This window comes from Vipera ursinii, assembly GCF_947247035.1.
Source record: "Vipera ursinii genome assembly, chromosome: Z".
NCBI lineage: Eukaryota > Metazoa > Chordata > Lepidosauria > Squamata > Viperidae > Vipera > Vipera ursinii.
The window spans coordinates 83,993,487-84,012,200 of NC_139517.1; positions in this window are offsets into that span (position 1 = coordinate 83,993,487).

The following is an 18,714-nucleotide window of genomic DNA, read 5'->3' on the forward strand; positions in this document are numbered from 1 at the left end:
CCGTTATCCGAAACTATGACGTCTGGGAGGCCATGTGTTGCAAAAAACTTTCCTAAGTGCTTGTATAGTGGAGTATGTTGTTATTTTATTTAGGGGTATCACCTCGAGCCATTTAGAAAAGCTATCTACAATTATTAAGAAATTCTGCCCTCGTATTGGTCCCGCAAAATCTAGGTGGATACGGGACCATGGGTTTTTTGTTGTTTCCCACTTATGGATTGGAGCATGGGGTGGTTCGCTTCTTGTTAGTTGGCAAGTATAACATCCCCCTACATGTTGTTCTATGTCTTTATCAATTCCTGGCCACCATACATAGCTTCTTGCAAGTAACTTCATTTTTACCATTCCAGGGTGCCCTTCGTGTAATGTTTGTAATGTTTGTTGTATATTTGTGTGTGGTATCACTACTCTATTTCCCCATAGAAGACAGCCTAAATGGGAGGTTAGTTCTGCTTGTCTGGTGAAAAAGGGGCGAAATGTTTCTGCTGGGCTTTTGTGTGGCCATCCAGTTGTGACCCATTGCAGAACCCTGCTGAGAGTTGAATCCTTCGCGGTGTTATCAGCAATGATTTTTGCTGTGAGGGGGAATTCTGGTAATTCCTCGATGGCCATAATGTTGCTCGCAGGGGCTGGGTCTGGGTCGTGGCAACGTATAGGGAGTCTGCTTAGGCAATCTGCATGCCCTAGTTCCTTGCCTGGTTTGTATACTAGTTTGTAGGAGTAAGCTGATAGAAAGGTTGACCAGCGTAGGATTCTAGGGGACAATATTTGCGGGGTCGTTTTGTCCCAGGTAAATATGCCTAATAGGGGTTTGTGGTCTGTGAAGATAGTGAACTGTCTGCCATACAGATAGTCGTGAAATTTTTTAACCCCGGCAACGATGGCCAGGGCCTCTCTGTCAATTTGAGCGTAGTTCCTTTCTGTTTTAGTCAGAGTCCGAGAGTAAAATGCAATGGGTCTTTGGGTGTCGTCCTGGTCCAGGTGGCTCAAGACTGCCCCAATCCCGTATGGAGATGCATCGCAAGCGATGCAGACGGGGGTGTCCTCCTGGAATAGTGTGATAGTGGAACTTTTACAAATGATGTTCTTGAGTGACTGAAAACTGTTTTCATGCACTCTTGTCCAGGTCCAGGATTTGCCCTTGTCTAATAGCCTATGAAGTGGCTCTGCAATAGTAGCCTTGTGGGGGAGGAAGGCGTGGTAAAAATTTAATAATCCCAAAAACGCCTGAAGTTCCTGTTTGTTTTTGGGGCTGGGGGCTGCTTGGATGGCTTTTAGTTTGTCGTTTGTCGGGTGAATGCCCTGGGCGTCAATCTTATACCCGAGGAATTCCGTAGAGGGAACTCCTATAGAGCACTTCTCTCTTTTTAGTTTAAATCCGGCCGTTCGGAATCGCTCTAGCACAGCTGACAGTCTGTCAGCTAGGATGGCTTCTGTTTCTCCGGCGATAAGTACATCGTCGAAGTAAGGGGAGACCCCGGGGATTCCCTTTAATGTTTTTTCCATAATACTTTGGAAAATGCCTGGGGCGGTCGAAATGCCAAATTGTAGTCTTGTCACTTTAAATGCTCCGCGGTGAGTGACGATTGTCTGGGCTGCCGCGGTGTCATCTGTCACCGGCAACTGCAAATACGCCTGCGTGAGATCTAATTTCGCAAAAATGGCGCCTGAGCGAATAGAAGCCAGGACGTCCCTAACTGCTGGAATGGGGTAAGAGTGGGCATTAAGTGCTAAGTTGAGTGTCCCCTTATAATCTGCGCATATTCTAATTTGGCCATTTGGTTTCAGTGGTGTTACTATGGGGGTTTCCCAACTGCCCCCGTCAGTAGGTTCTAAAACTCCAAGTTTGACAAGGCGTTCCAGTTCGTCCTCAATTTTTTGTTTGAGGGCAAAGGGGACCCGCCTGGCCCTGATTTTAATAGGCTGTATGGCGGGGTTTAAGTTAAGGGCGATGGGAGGTCCTGTGTATTTGCCTAAGGAACCATCAAAGACGTCTGCAAACTTCCTGCAGACAGTCTCAAGGGTCGATGTCTGAATGGCGTTGACGCCTGTGAGGGCAATTCCTAAAGGGCTAAACCAGTTTAACCCTATCAGATTAGTGCGATCCCCCTGGGTGACTAATACTTCTAGTGGTCCCTTGAACTTCTTGTATTCTACCCAGAGCTTAGCCCTCCCCTTGAGTTGAATTGGTGTCTTCTGGTAGTCAGCTAATTGAACTTGAGGGTTTTTTAACGGTATTGTTTTTTTACTGCGCTCACAAATTTCTCTATACGTTCTAGACGAAATTAAGGTTACAGCAGAACCTGAATCCACCTCCATGTCGCAATAGACTCCCTGTAATTTAGTTTTAATTTTTACCTTAGGGCTTAAGCTGTGTACTCCCTCCACTGTCTTCACTAACCCCTCTGAGGGCTTTCCCTTACTGGCTCGGTGGGTTATCGTACCTGGGGAAGCAGCCTCTACTTCATGCAGGTTGTCGCGGGGACGGCCTCGGCAGACGGGTTTAATGTGGCCGGTCTTGCCACAATTATGACATTTAGCGCTCCGGAAACGGCAATTTGCCCGGGCATGGTTTCCGCCGCAGCTGGCACAGGCGTTTCGTTGTTCCCTTTGGGCTGAGGTGAAATTTCTTGGACTGGGACGGTCGTTGTTGTCGCTCCGTCTACCTTGCCTTCTCTCCATTCGGCGTTGTAATGCATCGGTGTCTGTTAGATCGATGGACTCTTCGTCGCTGAGACACGCTTCGTCCTGATGGACGCTGCTTTGGGGTTCCATTGCCGTTCGGTTGGAGGGCTTCTTGTGGTTATCTTCATACGCCAAAATCTCACGGGAGACCTGGGCGAGGGTCATCTCTGGCTTTGACGTGATTTTCTTCTTGAGACGTTCGTCCCTCAGCCCAATGACCACCTGGTCCCGAATCCGGTCCTCTAAGTCGGGGAAGTTGCAGCTTCGCGCAGCGTGCCGGACTCCCGCGATGAAATCATTTGCTGGTTCATCCGGCCGCTGCCTTCGTTGGGCGAACTGTACCCGCCAGTACAGTTCTGAACGGGCCGGCATGTAGTGCTTGCTGAGCCGGTCAACGAGTTCTGAGTATGGAACTTCAGTGATCGGCACCGGGCTGAATAGTCCGACAGCAGCATCGTAGACGGGCGGACCGCTGATGTACAGTAGTGCGGCTGCCTTGGCTCTGTCATCTGTTATTTTGCTGACGAGGAGGAATCCCTCTACCTGCCCCAGATGCGACTCCCATCGCTCGGGGTGGTGAGTGTCAAACTCCCTCACTCGTCCGAAATTTGCCATGCTGTCAGGGCTCGGTGGTCCGCTTCGCTGGGGAGTTAAAACTCCCAGTGACTCGCTCTATCGGCTGAGGATTCCCCTAGCCGTGACTTCAGCTCTGGAAGCGGATCCCACCTTCGTCGCCAGTGAAGTGGCTGGAACAGACCACTCAAAACAGCTGGTAACATTCAACTGATTTATTAAGACAGAGCGGAAAGGTACAGGAGCACTTGGCTATTTATAGTCTGGCGCCGGTCGTACGGTCCAATCACGAGCCGCCCTTCTTCCCGCTTTACTTCTCTTCCAATCAGCTCTGCGGCTCGTTTGACAGTTCTGCTCCTCGTGCGGCGGCTTGGTTGTTTTGACAGCCGCGAGCTGTCAACTCGTGCGCATGCGCCAGTCCGGAGTTTTGACAGCTGTCAAAACTCCCTCGTGTTCCGCTGTCAACGATTTACCTCATGTTCCGCTGATAATGTTAAACCTTTATGAATCAATAATGTTAACACATAAACTGCATAACTGAACTATCCACATATAATACAAGTTTGTCCAGATCTTGTGCAGAGGATCTTTGGAAATGAAGCCCTGCTGTGATTGGGTGGGGAACATTTCCTTCACTTTTGGACTGGCTCCAAAATGGGCTGGAAGGAGCGGCCCGAGGACTCCCGTCTGGCTTTGCAGCAAGCAAGGGGATTGGAGGCAAGTGAATGCATGCCAGTCTGGCGTCTCAAAAAACTGTTCCCCCCCACTGTTGGTTTTTGGCTGCTATACTACAAGAAGGGCCACCGAAAACAGCGGAGTCTGTGTGTGCACTTGCAATGTACGCAGCCATGCTCTCCATGCCTCAGAACAGCTGCAGTGCGCTGTGGAGAGCATGGATGACTCGGGCAAAGCAGGCGCACACACACAGACTCCTCTCTTTTCAGTGGCACATTTTGCCACTGGGGCTGCTGCTTACCTTCCTCCTTCACCAACTTCTAGTGCATGGGAAATCTGCACCATCCACCTCCCCCCTGTGCCTTTGCTAAATCGATCATCCAGCTAGAAATGAGGTTTAGCAGGCATAGTATGCAGGCAAAGGCATGGGGGGAGGTGGGCAGTGCAGATTCCTGCTAGGCACCAGGCCGGCTTCGGTAGCGCCAATCTTGCCTAGGCTGCTGTTGTGGTGCTTGCGGCTCGGCTTCTTGCTGACTGGCAGAGGTCCCGTGGTGCCCAAGCTCCAAGCCCTCTGGATCAAGGAATGCATGGGCAAGCTGCTGCCGGGCTCCTCCTGAGTTTCCATAGATCCTGGATTCAGGCTGGTGCAGGGCTGTGGCATGGGTGGAGATGCCTTCCGTTGGGCACCAATTGTGCCAGTACCGCCGCTTGCTACAGCACACCTCAAGGCTCATCATGCTGATCGTGCCAGTGTTGCTGCTTGCTGCAGGAGGCCACGAGGCTTGGCATGTGATTGGCACAATGAGTCTTGCGGCCTGCTGCAAGTGGTGGAACCTGCATAATCGGCACAATGATCCTGATGGTGTGACAGTTGAGCATGTAGCAGAACGGACTCTGCTGTTTTCGGCGGCGCTTCTGTGCCTGGCCAGCCACTTCAGATCAGCTGCAGTTCACCGTGGAGAGCATGACAGACAGGGCAAGCACGAGGCAGGTGTGCAAACTGACTCCACTTTTTTCAAGTGTCATTTTAACAACTGGTTTGCTGAACTGAAGATACATTAGGTATCAGTTCTGCTGAACCGGTGCAAACTGGCTGAATCCCATCACTACATGCATCCATTGGAGGATAGTAGAATGCAGAGAATCAGGAGTGGTTACCTGATTGACTTTATAAAGGTTTATCAGTCGTGGTGGCACAGTGGTTAGAATGCAGTACTAAAGGCTACTTCTGCTGACTGCTGTCTGCTGGCTGACTGCCGACTCACTGGCTGAAGGTGGACTCAGCCTTCCATCCTTTAGTATGGTAAAATGGGGACCGAGATTGTTGGGGACAATATGCTGACTCTTTAAACTGCTTAGAGAGGGCTATAAAGCATTATGAAGTGGTATATAGTGCTATTGCTATCAACTCTAGCATTTATCTTTTGGGTAGAAGGTTTAAGTGGATATTTATTACACTAAGAAGTGGACCCTGAAGTTTATGTCTCGGTATAAGATGTTTCTAATTTAACACCATAATAAATTCTAGCCTGTGTTCATATTGTTAATCTGAAGATAGATATCACCCTTCCTTGATGCGGCCAAAATTTGGCAGTTTTTGCTTCCAAATTCATGCAGCACAATCTGGCCACAAGAATTAAGTTGGACTGTATGGCTTGCAGAGGCAACAGCTGCTCCCAGAATAGGTTATAGATAAAAAGACTGAATAATTTAAATCTTAGGTAATTAAGAGGTAAGATAAGAGAGCCAGTTTGGTCTAGCGGTTGAGGAACCAAACTAGAAAGTGGGAGACCATGAATTCCTGCCTTGCTTTAGCCCTGAAAGCCAGCTGGTGATCTTGTGCCAGTCATTCTGTCTCAGCCCAGCTCAACTAACAGGGTAGTTGTGGGGATAATAGGAGGAGGGAAGTATGTTCAGTGTGTTCACTGCCTTGAGTTATTTGCTAAAATAATAAAGAGGGGATACAAATAAATAAAATTAAATCTGTTACCTTTGAATTGTCCATGTAAGAAAACTGGGAAAGAGTGGGAAAATTATATAGGACATATACCACATGCTTTCCTATGTACCTGCCCAATAATATGGTTCATACTACATTCTGGTCAAATTGAAGAATTCAAAGACTCAAATTGTGCTATCATTTAGAGCAGACACATCACTTAAGACCCATGGGCCAGATCTGGCTCATGATGTGTTTAGATCTGGCCTGCTGGCTATCCTAGAGACAGCAAGGGGCCAGCCTTTTCCACCTTGCCCCTGTCCCACCCCAGCCCAGTCTGGCACTCTCCTTGGGTGTGTGCACAGGAGGTGGCAAGTGAGCGGTGGCTAGAGGTGCCTGACGGCAGCTGAAGCTTGTTGGCTCCTTGGCAGCTCCTTGGCCAGTAGCAATTGCCAGTTGGATGTGAGCCCAGAGCATCCAATAAGCCATGCTTGGCTCCGCCTCATGTGGACTGCACTCGTGCACCTCGGTGCCCTGCAGCCAGGCTATCCCAGCTCTGCCATTTGCCCCCGTGCCGGTGGCATTGGCAGCAGCAACAGCAACCCTGTGCAGCAGGAGCCCCACTGCCCCTCTCCTCTCATCCAGCCTGGGAAGCTCACAAGCCTGGAAGGCAAGCCAGATGAAGCAGCTGCCTCAGAGCAACACCCACAAGCCTCATTCCCTGCCACCCTCCCACACCCACCATGAGCAACCAGGCCAAGGAGAGTGAGCACAGCAGTAGAAGCCTCAAGGAGGTAAATGTGGCTGGGTAACCCCTTGGGGAAGCAGGGCTTGGCTGGCTGCACCTACCTGGACATGCCCACCTAGCCGTGATATGTGGGCCACGCCCACCCAGCCATACCTACCTAATTACAGTGACACAGCCACGCCCACCCAGCCACACCACTCACTAGGCGACTGGGAATTCTAAGCCTTTGCGGGCAACCATAACCCTGATATGGCCCTTTAGTGAAATTGAGTTTGACACCCTTGATTTAGAGCATTCCACACTAAACCAAGTTTAATATACATTGTTAATACATATCTAAATCATTTAGCCAAGATATTATCAACTTATCATAGTTCATTAATCAGTTAATTGAAAGCAAATTAACTTTCTGAAACCATCTCAGTCTGCAGAGATGATGTTGGCTCAATTATGAAAAATTATGCTATTCTACTCAGGTACATGCTAAATGAATACAAGTCATAAGACAAGTATGGAGTACAAGGCAGATGGAAGTACTTTGATAACCACCCAATGTAATGTTTACATCAGAGAATTCCCCCCTCCCCCACCCACCTATTTCTTCAGAAACAAGATTTTAGGAAGGATCTGGGGATTCAGGTAGCCTAGCTGGAAATATTGAGTTATCGTCTTCTAACCATAACAATTCTTATTTTTTGAAATTTTTGGGATTTATTAAACTATTCTCATAACATGAATAAATAAAGATTGTACTTAATTCTTTACTTAGTTTATTTGTTCCTCCAAATGGTCTTCCCAAACATCTTTTTCATGGAGAAAAGGGAAAATAGAAGGAATATCATATCTGGTATTATCTGTTTCTCCAGTCAAAAAGGACACATTTATAGTATTTAAGGTTTTATTTAACTACATTAGGTAGTGCTAATAATAAGAAAAACATCCCCTTGGCAAAAAATATTCAGTATAGTATTTTGGATACTAATCACATAATGCTATAGCAATAAATGCTAAATTTTTAATAAGTTTTTTTTCCTGATGGATCTTTATAAATTTGCCAAATTATATAATATGAATTGTTCAGTTACATAATATACCCTTTGTCTTGGAACATACTTCCAAACAGTTAAAATGACTCTTTGGCCTGTCTAAAATAGCTACTGCTCCAATTTGCTCAGTTCACAAACAGATACATACATGTACAGATAAATATATGTTATATTAAACCTGAAAAATCTGTGTTCTGTAATATGCCTCAAGGTTAAGATAAACAATATCTCCTCTTGTCTGTGTTGATCTGGGCATGGGATGGTAGTTCTGTATATTGAGTAGTGGGCTTCAGTAGGCAAGAAGCAGACCAGCATAGTTACAACATTATTGACTCAAGTTGACTCAAACTAGAACTGGAGAACTGCAGGCAATTGCCTATAATTTATACTTTGAGCCCACAGGGCCTTAACCAATCACAATAATAATAATAATAATAATAATAATAATAATAATAATAATAATAATAATAATAATAATAATAATAATAATAATAATAATAATAATAATAATAATAAAAATAAGTTGGAAAGGACCTTGGAGGTCATCTAGTCCAACCCCCTGCTCAGGCAGGAAACCCTATACCATTTCGGACAAATGTCTGTCCAGTCTCTTCTTAAAAACTTCCACTGTTGGAGCATTCACAGCTTCTGGAGGCAGGTTGTTCCACTGATTAATTGTTTTAACTCTCAGGTATTTTCTCCTTAGTTCTAGGTTGCTTCTCTCCTTGATTAGTTTCCATCCATTGCTTCTTGACCTGCCTTCAGGTGCTTTGGAGAATAGCTTGAGTCCCTCCTCTTTGTGGCAGCCCCTGAGATATTGGAACACTGCTATCATGTCCCCCCTCGTCCTTCTCTTCATTAAACTAGACATACCCAATTCCAGCAGCTGTTCCTTATATGTTTTAGCCTCCAGTCCCCTAATCATCTTTGTTGCTCTTCTCTGTACTCTTTCTAGAGTCTCAACATCTTTTTTACATTGTGGTGACCAAAACTGAATGCATGTATTCCAGGTGTGGCCTTACCAAAGCATTGTAAAGTGGTATTAATTCTTCATGTGATCTTGATTCTATCCCTCTGTTAATGCAGCCTAGCACTGTGTTGGCTTTTTTGGCAGCTGCAGCACACTGTTGGCTCATATTTAAGTGATTGTCCACTAGGACTCCGAGATCCCTCTCACAGTTACTACTATTGAGCAAGGTACCCCCTTATACTATACCTGTACGTTTGGTTTTTCTTGTCTAAATGTAGAACCTTACTTTTTTCACCATTGAATTTCATTTTGTTAGATAGCACCCAGTGTTCAAGTCTGTCCAGATCCTCCTGTATCTTAAGCCTGTCTTCTGGAGTGTTGGCTGTTCCTGAATGTTCAAAGTTTCCTTCCAAAACTCCAAGTTGGAGTTAACAGTCAGGGTCATCTAGGTTAGTTTCATTTTAGCTTCACAAGAAGTTGGAGTTAAGTTAGTTTCACTTTAGCAGGGATTAACACAACTTTATATATATTCAATACATAACACTGTAAATCATTCCAATGTGAATTATGCAAAAAGAAAACAGTATTGCAATAACATTTTTAGAGGGTGAAATGTATAATTTACATTGTAATCCTGCTCATGAATGAACACAGTTACCTCAGAATACATGCATAAGTCTATATTGTACTGATGCTGATTAGAATTATTTATGCATCCAGTATGTTCTATATTTTAATTATTACTTCCTTTACATTCTCATTTGAATCAAAGTGCAGAATATACAACCTCTGTAAGATTGGTTAGAACTGTAGCAAAACAGACCTTCAATACTGGTAAAAAAGAAGCAAACTATTATTTCCAACAGCTCTGCTATAGCTGCAGGGAAAGAAGACATTATCCCTTTATTTATTTGCAGTTTTATATTCTTTTTTTTCTTGAAAAATCGATCTATGATAGTCATCCTTCTTTTTATTTCTGCCACAAGCTTGTGAAATATATTAGGTAAGAGACAATGACTAGCACAAATTCATCTCGTGAGAATAGATTTAGGTTCTGCTTCCCTATTAATCATGAGACCATCCTTGTTTTTTTGTTTTTTTAGGGATAATTACTTCCTTTGCTTCTGTGAAAGGCGCAGCAGCATTTGAATAAAAACATTGAAAAATTGACTGCCTCTGAATAATAGTATGAACTTTAATGTAATGTAATTTTGCTGAGTTATTTCATTTAAGTATAGTAATTTTAAAGATTTATTTAAAAACCCCCAAAGCTAAGAAATAAAGGTTTGACTGTTTGATATTGGTGTATCGAACCTTTTCTAATCATAATATTACAGAAGGGATTTCTTCAAAAAATAGCCTCACTGTTTACAGTAATTACATTAAACAATCATTATGAATAAACAAGCATACAGAAAACATCATATTGAAATAATTTAACAAGCTTTTGATATTATGGGTTACTATTTATTTCACATGCAGATGTTCAGTATAGTAGATAAGCGTATTTCCTATATTATTAATAATATTTTATGTTTTTGTAATAAAATACTACTATATTGCAATATAATTATACTGGAATATTTAAGTAAGATAATGAAATTTAAGAGCTGGTTAACAAAAAAGGCAGACACGCTATAAAATTTATCTCTTAAGATACTGTAATCTATTATTTATATATTTTTTAAAATACTTGTGCCATTAGCAATATAACAAACAAGCCCATTTTAGGTGATCTCTAATATGGATTCAGCAGCATTAAAAGGGAAGGGAAGTTTGTTATTAATTTAAGATGAATTGAGGTCTGTTTTAGAAAATGTTTAAAGCCAGAACAGGTACAAAATAATAATAATCCAAAATGATTAGGAGGCTGAAGCGCTTTCCAAATAAGGAAAGACTAAAACAGAGTGATTTTTAGCTTAGCAAATTAAAGTATCATCCAGTGAATCTAAATTGGGGATATTCAAAATCAATAAAAGAAAAAACTTCTGTTAACTAGTTATGGGTAATCTACTTTAGGGATGAGTAGATTGTAGTTCAGGCCTAGATCCCTAGGCATTGACTAAATTTCTTATATATGACCAAAGATCTACTATATATATAAATATGTAGATCTTTGGTCATTTGGGTTTTTTCCCACGTAGAATTGAAGGTATAAGAGCAACGTTTTGACGAAATCTCATCCGTCATCCTCAGGCTGGTGGCTTCAGCTTCGTTCTTCTGGGAGAAGAACAAACAGCCACTACCACACACTTCTCAAAGAAGAAAGAAGCTGAAGCCACCAGCCTGAGGATGACGGATGAGATTTCGTCAAAACGTTGCTCTTATACCTTCAATTCTATGTGGGAAAAAACCCAAATGACCAAAGATCTACATACAAACACCCGTGAAAACCTCAGAAAACATTCGCAACAGAGATATATTGTGGAGTGGAAAAAATGGATTGATTATATCCAGAATAAATATGGGACTAAAAAGTTTCACTTAGCATTTGAATAAGTATTGATGTGATACCTATATTGCTTGTAGTTATTTTATAAGAGTTAAAGTGCGATATATTTAATAGTTTATTGTTGTTTGCATATGGTAGACTATGATTGTTTGTACTTTTATACCTTGTATTTAGCTCTGGGAAGTCGGGGAGGGGGGAGGGGGAGGGAGGGAGGTGTTGGGGAGGGTTGGGAAGAGGGGATGGGGATGGGAGGGGTTTTGTTTTGTTGTGTTAAAAATAAAATGTACTGTAAAACTCTTCAATAAAAAAAGAGACATGCACAATTGTAGAAGTGTTTATTTTAATCATAGAAAAAATTAGAAATTTCATATACAGTACATTCATCTTCTTTAATCACACTGAAATAGTAGCAAATGAAACTTACCAGGTGATTATTCCATTATGCAGCAAGCTGCCCTGCCAATGGATGAAGTTTGAAATAGCATAGAGACAGGCACTTTATTGAATACTGACACAAACCCTTCATTCTAAGAGGAAATAAACAGATGCATTTTTTCACACCATATATTGTTAACACAAGAAGCTTAGCCAGACGTATGAAAAAGCAGATTTAAAGGCTCCTTCAAAAAATTCACATCTCCAAGACCCATGGATACACGAATCCTTGGAACTCTGAAACTGCCAACTTAAGTGTCTTGAGATACAGAAGACTTTTGCAGACACTATTCATACACTTTACACCTTGATTGTTCAATTTTTACCATGATTATATAATCTGGATATAATCTGAATATTTCTTAATATACAGATAGTGCTCAGGTTGTGGCCATTTGTTCAGTGACAATTTGAAGTTATGGTAACACTGAACAAATGGTAGTTATGCCCAGTCCCCAAAGTTCAGGTACCTGACCTGCCTGTTCTATGGCTGAAGGGGCAATTCAACTTCTCCCACCTGCCTATTCGCTTCCTCCTTATATCCTTTTAACTACCATACTGGTCCTGCCAGCCTGTTGGTCTTGCTGCCTTTGCCACCCTGGCTCTGCTGCTTTTGCTAGCCTTCCTGCCCTCAATTGACTTTCATCATCATCTTCCTGCCACAGCTGTGTCCTGGATCTTCGTGAGGCAACTTCTGGCCTTGTCAGGCCTTCTTCCCAAAGATTCTTCTCCAACTGTTCATGGTTTTGTTTAGACACATGCAACTTCATTTGGGCCTCTCAAGGATGCCAGGGCCAGTGAGTACAGGGCAGCAAAGCTGGCTGAATCGGCAGAGTGCAAGCCAGCCAAAAGGGTAAAGATGATGGGGAGAGATAGGCAGGTGGGGTAATTGAAGAAGAGGCAGTATCAATCTGTTACAAAACTTGGGGCTGGGAGAACCAAGCCAGGAGTGGCTTGGACAAGAGGGGTTCCTTAACTAATGATTAATAGGATTCAGTTACTCTCAAGATTGCTGTCACCAAGCAAAGTAGTCACATAATGTTATTTTTATGGCTGCATTGCTTAGTGATGAAACTTTCGGTTCAAAATGCCATTCAAGGACTACTTGTAAATAAACGATTACATTAAGTAGATATTACTTAAAATAGCTATATAATTGCAGTGTGATGCAATGTAGTATTTTTTCAGTTTGGTGGTACATTCACTCATCTTTAATTAATATGGCAAGTGGCTCTGGGCGGTGTCTTACAAAATATTGTAAACATGCTCAAAATTCATTGTTAGTTTTTATGATAGAATTATGGCAGTGTCCTAAAAATATTACACCTGACTGCTGGTTCACTATTAGATTTCATAAAATTAAAAATCGCAGTATTAGTCCACCTAGATATAGTACTGTGTGATCTAAAGCTAATTATACTGTACAAGCTAAAACTGATTGTTAAACAATAAGTGTTTCCAGGAAGGCTGCAGTATGCAATTAAGTGTTTCTAATTCTGCCAGGTGTGACCCTATGTTGCCAGTTCTCAGAATGAACTTAATTTGGTTTATAAAACATCTGTATTCAAGGCATTCAAGGACCCTGCAATCATGCCTAATAATCCCAAGAAGGTTTCTCTTACTTTGCTCCAGTCTTAAGGAGGAATATAGAAAACCAACAGATAAAAGTCAAATTTTGTATCCATCTGAATTGATGTTAATTATGATAGTTTTAATTTAAGATAATAAGATTTTTTTAACATGGATTTTAAACTTGGCCAAAGTCTTCTTACTGATTTATTTTCATCTGGGTACAATTATTATCCAATCACATGTCTAGAGATGCTGCCAAAGCTTCTGTGGCTGTATAGAAATCTGTTGACACTTCAGTGACAAATATGAATATTTATTGATGCCTGAAATATCAGATGATATTCCACAACTAGGCCCAAACTCCTGGTATCCACCTTGTGCCAAAAATCCCATAACCTGCTGAACTTGAATCCTGAGCAATGCATATCAGAGAAACCAATTTCACTCCTTAGGCTGGAGGAACAGGTTCAAATATCTTTCCATTTATGGATTTAAAGTAATAACTGGGTGCTGACACCTACTTACATGCCATGTGATCACAGCAGTAAAACAAGTAAAAAATATTCTTGTTTCTCAATCTGGCACTATGAAAACAAATAGGAATGTCTGTTGTTTAAAGCAACATGTCTTTTTTTTTTCTTCCTATTCTTTGCTTGCTGACCACACTTAATCATTGGTTTCTTTCAATATAATAAGCAGACTGTATTTCCATAGAATGTCTATGACTCTATATCCTAATATGGAAAAAGCCTAGGGAAACATGGATTTGATCAGTAGAATCAGATTTGTCTTTTCTTGGAAGGAACCTGGGTCATCTGTTGAATGTGGGATCCACTCTACTGTCTTTGAGAGATGATTTCCCCAGTGATATCCAGAAACACAATCAGCCTGACTAGTCCTTGCACCTTTGGTAGTTAATTCTCTTTCTTGCTGCTGACTTATAATGGCCTGTCATTCAGCTACTAAATCCTTGGTGGCCTATTTCAGCATGACATAATCTACGAAATGATGTGACAGAATATCAAATAATGTCTCCTTCCCTGCACTCTTTTATACTCTCAGTGCATTGATTTCTTTATGTCCTCCAGCAAGGAGTATTGCTTAATTGCTGCTGATGCTTTAGGCAGTGGAATCATCAAGAATTCTGAAGAGACTCCATCCACAATCACATAAATGCCAAAACTAAGACACCATACTCTTTATGTTATACATATCTGCCCACATACCATGGGATCCTTATTTTACTGCCAACCACATAAGTATATCTTTTCCCCCTTCATTCAGAACCTGAAAGAATCCGTTCTAAGTGTTTTCATAGGTTGGAATCTAGCAAAATTATTTGCCTTTTCTTCAGTTAAAACTTAAAGGTATGTGTGAGATCCAATTATTATTAAATATTGCAAATTTAAATTTATTCATGTTTTTAGTATTTATATTTATATTCTGTTTGGGATTTTAATTCATGTAAATTGTTGATTGTGAGTTTTCTTTTCTTGGGTTACATTTGCTCTTCAATAATGCAAAATTCTCAGAATGAACCTCAGTAAGAATCTGGTGTGGTGGTTAAGGTGCTACGAGACCCTTGAATTCTACTCCTTTATACACAGAAGTCTGGGTGACTTGTACCCAGTCAATTCTTTTTCAGTCCAACCCACTTTAATGAGTTATTGTGTGAAAAATAAGAGAGACAGTGTTATATGTTTTTTGACTTGTACAAAATAAATGTAATGAATCAAAAGATTTTATAATGAATCAAAAGATCTTATAATGAATCAAATGATTAATATCTGCTTGCATATTTAGAGATAATGGGAACTGTAATCCAAAATATTTGGGAGCTTACTTTGGGGATGATATACATTACAGGTAGTCCTCTGCTTATGATCACAAATTGAGCCCAACATTTATGTTGTTAAGTGAGACATTTGTTAAGTGAGTTTTTCCCATTTTATGACCTTTCTAGCCACAATTGTTAAGTGAATCATTGCAGTTGTTAAGTTAGTAACAGTTGTTAAATGAATCTGGCTTTCCCTTTGATTTTGCTTGTCAGAAGGTTGCAAATGCTGTTTACATGACCTCAGGACACTGCACTGAAATTGAAAGATAAAAAGGACAAGTATAAATATAGGAAAGAGGAGCACATAACTAAGGCAGAATATCAGCAAATAGCCCGTGCCTGCAGAGATGAAGTGAGGGAAGCTAAGGCTCAAAACAAACTAAGGCTTGCGACCAAAGTCAAAAATAACAAAAAATGCTTCTTTCAACATATAAAAAACAAGAAAAAAGTTAAGGAAATGATCGGTCCATTAGTGGGGGAAAGTGGCAAGAAGGTGACAAGCAATAGGGAGAAAGCAGAACTATTTAACTCATTTTTTGCATCTGTCTTTACACAAAGGGAAAAAACAGTCCAACCTACCAAAACCAGTGCCATAAAAAACAGAATAGAAATGCAAGTTAAAATAGGCAAAAAATGGTAAGTGAACACCTGTCCAGCCTAGACGAGTTCAAATCACCAGGACCAGATGGATTACACCCCAAAGTTCTCAAGGAACTGGCAGACATGATCTCAGAACCACTGAACTACATTTTTCAAACATCCTGGAGCAGTGGGGAACTACCAGAGGACTGGAAGAGAGCTGATGTAGTTCCCATCTTTAAAAAAGGGGAAAAAATAGATCCTGGAAACTACAGACCTATCAGCCTGACCTCAATACCTGGGAAGATTCTGGAAAAGATAATCAAACAACAAATCAGCGAACACCTAGATGCAAACAAAGTCATCACTAAAAGTCAACATGAGTTTGTCAAAAACAGATCATGCCAGACAAATCTTATCACATTCTTTGACCAAGTGACAAAATTAGTGGACCAGAGGAATGCTGTAGATATAATTTACTTGGACTTCTGTAAGGCATTTGATAAAGTAGATCACAACCTACTACTTGATAAGATAGAAAAATGTGGGTTAGATAGCATCACCACCAGATGGATTCGTAGCTGGCTGACAGGCCGTACTCAGCGTGTGGTCCTCAATGGAACTGCATCTACATGGAAGGAAGTATGTAGTGGGGTGCTCCAGGGCTCTGTTCTGGGCCCAGTGCTCTTCAATATCTTCATTAACGATTTGGATGAGGGGATAGATGGGGAACTCATCAAATTTGCAGATGACACCAAGCTGGCAGGAATAGCCAATACTCCAGAAGATAGGCTTAAAATACAGGAGGATCTGGACAGACTCGAACACTGGGCACTATCTAACAAAATGAAATTCAATGGTGAAAAAAGTAAGGTTCTACATTTAGGCAGGAAAAATCAAATGCACAGGTATAATATAGGTGGTACCTTGCTCAATAGTAGTAACTGTGAGGGATCTCGGAGTCCTAGTAGACAATCACTTCAATATGAGCCAGCAGTGTTGCCAAAAAAGCCAACACAGTGCTAGGCTGCATTAACAGAGGGATAGAATCAAGATCAAGTGAAGTACTAATACTACTTTACAATGCTTTGGTAAGGCCACACCTGCAATACTGCATCCAGTTTTGGTCACCACGATGTAAAAAAGATGTCAAGACTCTAGAGAGGGTACAGAGAAGAGCAACAAAGATGATTGGGGGACTGGAGGCTAAAACATATAGGGAACGGTTGCTGGAATTGGGTATGTGTAGTTTAACGAAGAGAAGAGTGAGGGGTGACATAATAGCAGTGTTCCAATATCTCAGGGGCTGCCACAAAGAAGAGGGAGTCAAGCTATTCTCCAAAGCACCTGAAAGCAGGACAAGAAGCAATGGATGGAAACTAGTCAAGGAGAGAAGCAACCTAGAACTAAGGAGAAACTTCCTGACAGCTAGAACAATTAACCAGTGGAACAACCTGCCTCCAGTGGTGGTGAATGCTCCAACACTGGAGGTTTTTAAGAAGAGACTGGACAGCCATTTGCCTGAAATGGTATAGGGTTTCCTGCCTGAGCAGGGGGTTGGACTAGATGACCTCCAAGGTCCCTTCCAAATTCTTCTTCTTCTTCTTCTTCTTCTTCTTCTTCTTCTTCTTCTTCTTCTTCTTCTTCTTCTTCTTCTTCTTCTTATTATTATTATTATTATTATTATTATTATTATTATTATTATTATTATTATTATTATTATCTCTCATAAATATGAACCAGTTATCAAGCATCCAAATGTTGTTCACATGACCATGGGGATGTTGCAATGGTCGTAAGTGTGAAAAATGGTCATAAATCACTTTTTTTCATTGCCATTGTAACTTTGAACCCTCACTAAATACCACTGAACAAACTCTTGTAAATTGAGGACTACCTGTATATGGTGATACTTGATATTACCCAAGATCTTTTGTGCTGTAAAAGGAGTTATATGTGCAGGCTAATTTTGAACAGACTAATTATTTTTTTTCCTATGCACGTGACATTTAAACTGCAAATTAAAATTCATGCAAAAGGAAAAATAAGTATAAGAAATAATAAAAAGAATGATAACGTAATAATAATAGTTAGTAGTACCTAAGCATGCCACAGTTGTGAGGAAATCAGTTACCACTGAAAAATCCAGTTGAATAAGCTTGACTCTTCAGGACCTACTTTTTAATTCTCTGAGACTTGCGTTGGTAGACTTACTCTGCTTTTTTCTTTCCATATGCAGCTCCATGGAATGCTTTATCTTATTGTCAGATTAATTATCCCCTTCCTGACTGCCTTGCACTGATTTAAGGAAATGCAATTTTATTTCAAGTAAATCATCCTCAGAGAATACAAGCATACTTTGAAATGTAGCTTTGAAAAGGTATTATTTTAATTTTTACCTTTTCAGCTATAAAATCATGTTGGCAATCTTGAATGCCTCATTCTTCAGGCAGCTTTTAATTTGAGGAAATGGGTAAAGAAATTTCATGATGCAACAATCAGTATAACAACTTGACATTTTTGAAGAACAATTCTAGAAGATCTGGGTTAACTCAAAATAAATTTGCCAATTTCACACCTGACTCAGCAGAATATCTGTATGCTGACATGGAACCAGGGTGACCCATGCATCAGATGCAACCCACCAGAAACTCCAGGAATAGGTGGAAAACCAACTTTTTTGCCAATTAATTATATTTTACTTTGTTGGCAATACAGTTCTTAAAGGAACAAAATCTGACTACTTAAACCTTGAAGTTTTAAAGTATTATCTATATACTTTAACCTAGACCTTTGAATGAATATACCTACTGGTGGGACATTTTAGGTGGCCAAGATGTTGCATTCCAGATTATTATATGCATAATTACAGGTAATCCTTGGTTAATTACAGTAATTGGAGCTGCTTATCAATGGAAATCTTGGCAGTCCCAGTTGTTGTCATTAACTATATTCCACTAGTTAGGTTGGGGAACCACCATGATCCAAGTTATTACCTGCTTGGTTCCATCCAGCTTGAGCCCCAGTAAGGTATGGGACTACCTCTGCTGCCTCTCTTTAACTCCCCTGACCTATCTATCTTCCCTCCATCTTTGTGCTTTTGGATGCCCACTGCCTGCTGCTACCAACTGCCTCACCTTTCAGCCCTACCCAATGCTGCTGTGGCCACTGCATAATGTGCCATTACTGTATTGGTTAGACCC